The sequence below is a fragment of the Lolium perenne genome, chromosome 2 (assembly GCF_019359855.2).
Source record: "Lolium perenne isolate Kyuss_39 chromosome 2, Kyuss_2.0, whole genome shotgun sequence".
NCBI lineage: Eukaryota > Viridiplantae > Streptophyta > Magnoliopsida > Poales > Poaceae > Lolium > Lolium perenne.
This window is the reverse complement of record NC_067245.2, coordinates 20,443,340-20,450,480: the sequence shown is the minus strand read 5'-3', so window position 1 is coordinate 20,450,480 and position 7,141 is coordinate 20,443,340. Positions and strand designations below refer to the sequence as shown.

Sequence of the window (7,141 nt, the reverse complement as noted above, 5' to 3'; positions counted from 1 at the left end):
TCACGCGCAAAACGAAAGATTGCTGCGCTCTCAAAAAGCGGCCGCGAATCCCCCGACAGGGTGTCGGACGTAGAGGCGGGAGGAGGCTGAGACGGTGACGGAGGTCGGAACAGCACGGCGGCGGCGTGTGGGGGCGGCGCGGCGGCGGGTGGTGAGGGCGGAGCGAGGTTGCTTAGAGGAGACGCCATCCTCCACTGAACTGAATATCTGTCCGTCTCCAAAGTCGGTCGAGCAGACAAATACTTCTTCTAATCGATGAAATCAGTAAATTCGGACTTACCTAGTGGGAAGAGCCCAGAACGCGTTTTCCTCATCATCACACCCCTCGACTATGCTGAACCTAATGGTCATATCATCCAGAGACACAGTATAAATACCCAATTTGGGATTCAGGACGTGCCTAGCTAGCATCCGGTGCTGGTTTGCATATCCCAGCATCCGGGTGCTCTTTTGCCCCAACCAGCATCCGGATGCTCTTTTGCCCCAACCAGCATCCGGATGCTATTTTGTCTCACCTAACACTCACCCAGAAAAAAAAACATACTACGTATATGCAATCCAGACGTAGACCATTTTCCCGAACGCCATCATGGGACTAGCCCTCACGTGTTGGTGTCCTCCTAGCTAGCTCGCAAGGGGCAACTACAACCAAGGACCACGTGACGTCCCTCGTAGCACTCTTCTCTTCTTTCTCTCGCAGATCTCCATTGAACCTGCAATTCATCAGATTTGCCATGATTTAAGGCTTAGATCCAAAGTAAAACAAAACGATGTAGGTATTCACAACACAGTAACCTAGCTTCCCCTATTCCCTCTTTATTTGTCTTCTTGTTTTACTCTTAGATTAGGATCCACATGTCTCTAGGGTTCTGGAACAAATATGTTCCTAAAACACAATAATCAAAATTAAGCAAGCATGAACTTTTGTGCATATTAGATCCATCCACCCGCACCCTGGATATAAATGATGTGGTATACCCAGGAAATTAGCAGCTACTTGGTACAACAACTTAATAGTAAAGTGAGCAACTTATCAGCTATCTAGAAAGCAATTTGGCATCAATGTTTATCCAAGTTAAACATTACCAGAAATCAACTTAACAAATCATCAGTGAGTATGTTAAGTAAATGGATAAGAAACTTACATTCGTCAGGCTTGCGCTCACGCTAGGCTTTGTGGGTGTCGCCACCTGCTCGGGCTAGGTGCCATGGCTTCCTCCACCACCGTGTTCGAGATGGTACTGGTGTGCGGCCCTAGATAAAAACTTTAAGCATGTTTAGAAGACAACATAATTAGACTAGTGACCAAGACAACATAATTAGACTAGTGACCAACTTATGCATGTCGCTCGAAAACAAAAACCTAGATGGATTGTACCAATACCCAACAACTTAAGCATGCTGTAGGAAACAAGTTAATTAATTTCACTACTCGACTTACTCATGTTGGCAAGACAAATAATTAAACCAGTGGACAACTTATGTATGATGCTCGAAAGGAACACCTAGATAGATTGTGTACCAATGCCATACAACTTAAGCATGATCAAGGAATCAACTTAATTCATTTTAGTATAACTTAATCCTACAGATAAAACAACTTAAGTAAATTGCTAGCAACTTATCCGTATAATTTAAAAAGGAAACGAAAAAACTAAAACTGCCCCCTATAAGTACCTATAATATGTCCAGTTTTTCTATTACAATCAAAACTACTAGGTAGTGGTCAGTAACATAAGGAGCTGAGGCAGTCTCTATTTCAGTTTGTGTGCAACAAAATCCGCAAACCAAAATCATGAAAAATTTATGGGGAGAAAAAAAATTAATAACTGAGAGAAAGCAACAAAATATTCATGGCACGTGCAAGTCAGGAAACAATAGTATCCAACTACCTACAATGTGAAGCACAAACTGAAAAAAGAAAAACACGACTAACAGGAAAACCATCTTAACAAATTTCATCTTTAAACTTGAGCATACTAACAAAGGCAACTAACTTAAAAACAAGAGCTAACTTGTATAGGTTGGCCCAGGGAAATAAAAACCTAGATATAATGTAAAGCACAACTTATTCAATTTCTTTTGCTAAGAATCAACTTAACTAAATTCTGTACCAACTTAACCATAACAATTAAAACAACTTAATTAAAACCATGAGCCAACGTATGCATGTTGATGAAAAAGAAAAGGCTCAAAAAGCTACAGGTAGGTTTATACCACATAGGAAAAACCCGTGTCAACTTAAACCCATGATGTGAAAAGCAAACTTAGCTATATGCAATACACATTTTAACCATGTTGAACAAACAACTTAATTAAAAATAGTATGCAACTTAAGCATGTTGAACCGTAATAGGCAAAAGAAGAAACTTAGTTATTTTTTGTAACCAACTTAAGCATGATGAACAATCAAATTTATTGAAAATCAGTAACAACTTAACTATTTAGTCAAAAAGCAAATTTAAATTGACCACCTCTGTTCGAGCGGGCAGCAGCAGCTCGAGCAGGTGACCACCGACGGAGGAACAAGAAGGCCGACATTGCAGAATGGGTCAATTCATAAACAATTTTATAGGATTCTGAACATAAATTAGCATGGGCACCCTTTACATATCTTTTGTATTTTATGGAGATTCATCTTGCTTCTCCTATAGAGATACCCTTGAGAAAACATTTCATCTATACATATAGTGAAAATACTCACTTCTCCTACGAAATATAAACATGTGACAGCTAAAAAAATACAAGATGTCCACTCTGCATATACGAATTATCATGAATGTAAAGTGGTACTTGCAGATAGCCGTGTTTGCAACAATGCAGAATAAGTGCTAGCTGGATGGGAATACGATTAATGTGACAAGCCTCCATTGCTCACAAGTGAATTTTGTCATACATGGCAACAACGTGCGCATGAATGCTCACTATAAATAGGATTTCGTTTGACCACATCACTATAGGATTAAACACCTAGCTAAATCATGGGCATCGTGATGATTTTTATAGGATATGTACATCTTACATAGCCGACTCAGCACGAACGGGGCCAAGTACACATAAAAACGGGCAGGGAATATGCACCGAGAGCTGAAATCCCCATAGTCTAAGTACGAACTACTTCTCAACAGAACAAATCTCGCGGGATTGAGAGGTGTGAGCATACGGATTACCTATGTAGTCGATGTAGTCCTCCGGCATGGATCCTGGTCGCCAAGCCCCTGCCGTCACGCACGGCTAGAGCTCCACGACAAATCCCCCCTCCCCGACGCGTGCCTCTCGCAGTCCGCTGCCCCTACCATGCGGCTCGACCTCCTTCGATGAACTCAAGTCATCTCGCTCGCTCGCTCAACAACGAGAAGATCTGAGGGAGAAACCCTAGCCATTTGTGTGCTCTTGGAAGAGGAATGGGGACATGAAGCGAGAGAGAGAGAAGGGGGTGGGGGCGATAGAGGAAGATAGGGATCAATATACAACTTGGAAAATAAAAATACGAACTAAAAGCATACTGACAAAAACAACTTGTTTAGGTTATGTGTACAACTTAAGCATGTTGGACAAAAACAACTTAATAAAATCCAGTATACAACTTACTAAACCATAGGATAAAACACAAATTTACTTAGCCACGCCGATCAAACAACTAAATGGATTATTATAAAACTTACTGGAAATACAACTATGGTGGATTCCAGTACACAACTTAGCTATATTGAACACTGCAATTTAATGTAAATCAAGGTGCAAACTTAATAATGGAGCTGAAAAAATAGCTTAATTAGCAGATAAAAGACAACTCAGGCATGCTCACAGAGTACCAACTATGTTGGTTTCAGAAACCAACTTAACCATGTTTTAAAACTAACTTCAAAACAACTTAATTAAATTGTTAGACAACTTATCCATATAAATCAAAAAGGAGGCAGAAGAACTTAACACCCCCTATAACTACATCCAGTCTGTCCAGCTTGACTTACAATCAAAACTATTAGGTAGTGGTGAGTAACATCCAGAGCTGAGCCACTCGTTATTCCATACTATTGATTCATGAATTCAGTGGCTTCAGTTTCCCATCTCGTAGCAGTTTAGAGTTCCCCATAATTGTCTGTCATCCTAAACACGAACATGCTGACAAGTTTCAGGACAAGGCACTGGATGGTTCCATGCTTCTGCTTCAACTTTAAACGCACGCGAGAACTTGTGTGTCTTTTTTTTTCTAGAATTCAAGTTTGTCTGCTAGAAAAGCAAGTGTCTAATTCAAGGTCATTATTAAGCTCAGGATTGTCATTAGTTGTTTAACCAAAAATTAAATGCATTGGGGAAGTAAATTAGTTATGTGATATAGTCAGAAAAACAACTTAGCCAATCTAACAATGCAACTTAGCCAGATGAAAAGAAGCAACTTATTTAAATCAGTATACTATTGAGGGGCATTTTGGTGTAACTCAAAAACTGTAAGGATGTTGACAAAAAGCAACTTAGTTAGATGGTGGAACGAACTTAATTGTATTGATAAAAGCAACTTAGTTAAAAGGGGAGGAAGAAGCAAAACAACTCGCAAGAAAGTATTGAACAACGTAGGTGTGATCCTAATATAACTTTTACAAAAGCACGCAAGTAAAACCTAGAAGTATCAGAAATGAACTTTCAGGTTAAATCCTTATTATGAAGTGGGCAACTCAGGGTGGGATCGGGGAAGCTCAACGCTTGCGAAGTGGGCAGCGCGGAAGGGAATTCAGGAAGCTCGATGCTTGATAAAAATGAGCAGTAAACAACTTAATTAAGGGCATGAGCAACTTAATTATCGTGGATAATCAACTTAATTAAGCGAGTAGAAACTCTACTAAAGTGAAACATAGCATGGATATTGTATCAACACAAAAATTTATAAAAATTAGTAGTAAACAACTTACTTAAGGATATGAACTTAATTACCGGGAATAATCAACTTAACTAAAGTGACTAGCAACTCTACTAAAGAGAGTTGAAGCGATTTAACAGAAGATAAGGCGGCGAGATGCACCTAGCAATCATCTGTAGCCGTTCTTATCCCCGACATCATCCGAGCATCGGTCCTGAACCCGCCGCCGTGCATCCTTGCTGCTCCCCAACGCTGCCTCCGTGCGCGGACAGCCTGGGTGCCGCGATGAGCAGTGAAGGGTGTTGCTCCTCCATGGAGACAGCGTTGCTAGAGAAAGAGGTAAATCATCGTGGTGTAATTACTAATTAGCGATTAATTTGTGTCCGAATTTGCTTAGTACATCAACAACATCCGAAGGTGATTCGATCAGTATTCACCCTGCAGCCATTTGTTATCATAGGTGTATTTTTCTCCCTAAACCTTCTTAACATGAACATCTACGCCCACATTACTGCACGCACCTAGGCTGGCTGCTCTCACTTACATGCGGTTCAATCCATCCGTGCTATACAATCCTAATACCACACACATGTAGATAAGCATGTAAGGGATTAAATAAGCTAGTTCTACACACGCAGATGGCTTTAGAGTTGGGGTAAACATAGGAGTGATAGAGTCATGGCATCTGCAATAACAATTGTGAAGAAGAGAATAAACAGAAGATGGTGTGGCATCTACCTTCAGAGCACAGGTGTAGCTACGCTCTTGCAGCAGAGTTTGGGAGGCAGCGGCAAGGAGGTCGGCCACCTGGAACCATGGGATCCCGATCATTCCTCAAAAAAAAAAAAAAAAAAAAAAGAGATCCCGATCTGCGCTAGCTCGTCAGGGACGACCCGCCTGGAGGCCATGTGCTGGTCTGGCGGCGGCAGGGTCGCTTCCTTGGCGGCTGGCCTGCCGACATCCCGTCGGGCGGCGGCGGCCGGAGACGGGGTCGGGAGGTGAGGACCTTTACGCGGGCAGGCGCGCGGCCATCGGTGTGCATCCCGATCTGCCGTCTCGCTGGTGGTTGGGGCTCGTGGCAGGAATGGCGGGGATTCTGAAGGGCGAGGCCGTCTATGGAGTGGAGGGGTCGGCGGCGGAAGCAGATGTCCCTCGCGGCGGAGAGGGCGAGCGTGGCGGCTACCGCGCTGGAATGGTCTGTACTAGCCGTGACTCCGTGAGGATTGAGGGTGAAGGGGAATGTGGGCCACCCTTGCACGTCGCTGTCCCCTGCTGTCGGCACGGAGCGGATCGCGTGGCTTGATCAGGCGCATCCGACGGCCCACAAACGAGTGCTCGCTTTGTCAAATAACATCTGAGTACTTTTTAGCATTTGGGATTCATCATATATTTGGCTCAGGACATGGACGCAGTTGGATTGGGTTCCTGCTTCAGCCGCTGATGGAACCACGAAAGAATTTCTGCCCACGAAGAACGTCCGATCCCCGATGCTTTCGACAGTCTCCCACGCATTGTCTTGTTGATTCCAGCGGAAAATCTTGGCGTCCGCTAAGTCCCCCAGGAAGCTAAAACTGCAGCAGCGCACCAAGAAGAGTTCGCCGCTACCGGGACACGGCACGGGGAAGCACTTGTAGATGGCATAATGCACGGGGCAGGGCGATGGGAGCCTGATATCTGTCCTCTCGACCGCCGGCGCCGGGCCCGACGAGTCGACGGCCACCACAGATACCATGGTCGTCGCGTACACCTTACCCTTGTGGCCAGGAGTTATAGGGCCGTCGAACTCGTCCCCCTTCTCGGCGAACTCCACCGGAAGACGGGACCACTCCTGGTCGCCGGGGCGGCAGTAGAGGAGGAACTTCTCCCTGGCCAAGTCCAGCATGACGGTGCAGTTGGGCGGGGTCTGGTTGGAGAGCGCGCAGCTGAGGTACGACGGTGGCGTAGTGTCCTCCGGCAACGGCGGGAGAGAGATCACCGTGGGCGACTGCCAGTTCATAGTACCGGCGAAGCTCATGAGGAAGCACTCGCGGGTTAGTTCGTCTAGCATGACCGACCAGTCTCCGTCCCTGCCGAGGCACCGTTTCTCTTGCAGCGCCGCCATGTCCGTCTCGTGCGAGCGGCATCCGTCGAACGGGGCGACGAGGGCCGGCTTGCTGGTCCCGTTGAATTGGATCACCCATGGCTGCTGCTTCGCCATCGATGATCGATCACGCGCAGATACTTCTCCTATTCGATCTCTGCGCACAAAGTTTGGATCGATCTTGAAAATAACTACTACTGGGT

General features: G+C 44.9%; 1 non-coding gene across 1 annotated transcript; it reads right to left on the bottom strand.

Moving 5' to 3' along the window:
- Positions 1–329: 329 nt before the first annotated feature.
- Positions 330–6,160, bottom strand: LOC127328270 (uncharacterized). Its single transcript, XR_011751416.1, has 3 exons — positions 3,171–6,160; positions 1,146–1,254; positions 330–713 (listed from the first exon to the last, which is right to left on the bottom strand). It is a non-coding gene; the product is annotated as an uncharacterized protein (transcript).
- Between the last annotated feature and the right edge of the window lie 981 nt (positions 6,161–7,141).